This window comes from Pseudophryne corroboree, unplaced genomic scaffold (assembly GCF_028390025.1).
Source record: "Pseudophryne corroboree isolate aPseCor3 unplaced genomic scaffold, aPseCor3.hap2 scaffold_1318, whole genome shotgun sequence".
NCBI lineage: Eukaryota > Metazoa > Chordata > Amphibia > Anura > Myobatrachidae > Pseudophryne > Pseudophryne corroboree.
The window spans coordinates 27,501-30,000 of NW_026967944.1; positions in this window are offsets into that span (position 1 = coordinate 27,501).

Genomic DNA, 2,500 nt, shown 5'->3' on the forward strand with positions numbered 1-2,500 from the left:
TTTCATTTGCTGTCTGTATGTACGGAGCCCGGGCCGCGGAAGCCGGAGGGAGCCCGGGCTGCGGAGGCCGGCTGGAGCCCGGGTTGCGGAAGCCGGCGAGAGCCCGGGCTGCGGAAGCCGGCGAGATCCCTGGCTGTTCTTCTCTTCCATCCATCCGTCCGTTATTTCATTTGCTGTCTGTATGTACGGAGCCCGGGCCGCGGAAGCCGGAGGGAGCCCGGGCTGCGGAAGCCGGCGAGATCCCTGGCTGTTCTTCTCTTCCATCCATCCGTCCGTTATTTCATTTGCTGTCTGTATGTACGGAGCCCGGGCCGCGGAAGCCGGAGGGAGCCCGGGCTGCGGAAGCCGGCTGGAGCCCGGGTTGCGGAAGCCGGCGAGAGCCCGGGCTGCGGAAGCCGGCGAGATCCCTGGCTGTTCTTCTCTTCCATCCATCCGTCCGTTATTTCATTTGCTGTCTGTATGTACGGAGCCCGGGCCGCGGAAGCCGGAGGGAGCCCGGGCTGCGGAAGCCGGCGAGAGCCCGGGCTGTTCTTCTTTTTTTTTTTCCCTTTCATTTATTTCCCCCCACCAGGGTGCGCCGACGAGGGGAGACCTCCTCCCCGCCGCCGCCGTACCGGACACATCGCAAATTCACAACGGTGGATTATTATTATTATTATTATTTTTTTTTTTTACGCGGCCAGCAGGGGGCGCCGCGCGCGCGGACTGGCGCTCGTGAACACTGCATTTAAATCGGTGGTGTGTTTTTGTCTTTTGCCTGGTTTTTTTTAATCTCAATCGTGTATTACCTCGGCTGGCCAGCGGGGGGCGCCGCGGCGGGGACACGGGCGGACCGGGTACATTTCATCTGTTTGGGGCGAGTGCTTTTTTGAAATTTTTTTTTATCTTTTAGTCTCGTTCCGTTCTTCCCTTCAACTGGCCTGCGGGGGGCGCCGTGCGCGCGGACCGGCGTCCACCCCTGGCCGCTCCGGGACTTTGCATTCAAATGGGTGGGGTGTTTTTCATTTTTTTGCCCTTTTTTTTTCCACTCCCCCCCTCTCAATCGTGTATTACCTCGGCTGGCCAGCGGGGGGCGCCGCGGCGGGGACACGGGCGGACCGGGTACATTTCATCTGTTTGGGGCGAGTGCTTTTTTGAAATTTTTTTTTATCTTTAAGTCTCGTTCCGTTCTTCCCTTCAACTGGCCTGCGGGGGGCGCCGTGCGCGCGGACCGGCGTCCACCCCTGGCCGCTCCGGGACTTTGCATTCAAACGGGTGGGGTGTTTTTCATTTTTTGCCCCTGTTTTTCACTCCCCCCCTCTCAATCGTGTATTACCTCGGCTGGCCAGCGGGGGGCGCCGCGGCGGGGACACGGGGGAGGGTTCATCCGGGCGGACCGGGTACCTTTCGTCTGTTTGGGGCGAGTGCTTTTTTGAAATTTTTTTCATTTTATTTTTGTCCTCCCTTCGACCGGCCAGCGGGGGGCGCCGCGCGCGCGGACCGTCGGGGCCCGGGGCCCTGCGTCCCACTTACTTTCGCCCGACGGGAACCTTTTCTTTTGTTTTTATCCGAGAGGACACACGGAATCTGCACCCCCCGCAGTGGCGTCAGGCGGCCACCGGGGGGCGCCGCGGCGGGGATCGGGGGGGGTCGCCCGGGAGCCGCCTGCCCGTCCGCTGGGCCAAGGGGGCCGGGGCGGGTCACGCGCCGCCGTCCCCCCCCGATCGTCTCGCTCCGAGCCGCCTCTGGCCACCGGGGGGCGCCGTCGGGTGGCGCGGGGGCGCCCCCGCCGCCCGCCGCCTCCCCCCGCACGCGTCGGGCCTCCCCCCGGGCCCCCGCGGGCCGGGGGACGCGGCCGGCGAGCGTCGGACTCCAGCGCGGAAGTGTCGCGGATGAGTGCGGACCGGGGCGCCCGCGGCCCAGCGGCACTTCCAGGGGCTCGGGGAGGAGATGGTTGAAGCCTGGGTGAAGCGCGCCCTCGGCCGTCCGTGTCGCTACCCGCCGGAGAACACCTCCGCCGGATCAGTAGGTACCAACGAGGCGAGCGAGAGAGCCGGGACTCTGTCCGGGGCCGAAAAGCCTGTTTCCCTGGAGCTTTTGCGAAAGGACCCGTGACAGAAGATGCGCGGAGCTCAGAGATCAGCATGGGCAGGGCCTTCTTGCATCCGATTTTGCCCAGGCAGGGCTCCAGGAACCGGGTTACAAAAAGCAAAAAGCCCTGGAGCTCAAACGAAAGGTTTAGTGACAAGATAGCCGTGGAGCTCCGATAACAGCATGGCAGGACCAGGATGGGGCCTATAAAGGGTCCACGGCGGGCATCCGTTGGAGCCCGACGTACGGGCCGGGCACGTCTCCTTCTCCCCCCGGAGGCAGCGCCCCCCGGCGGGCCAAATCGGGTACTGCAATTTGTGGAAGTTTCGCAGATGAGTGCGGACCGGGGCGCCCGCGGCCCAGCTGCACTTCCAGGGGCTCGGGGAGGAGACGGTTGAAGCCTGGGTGAAGCGCGCCCTCGGCCGTCCGT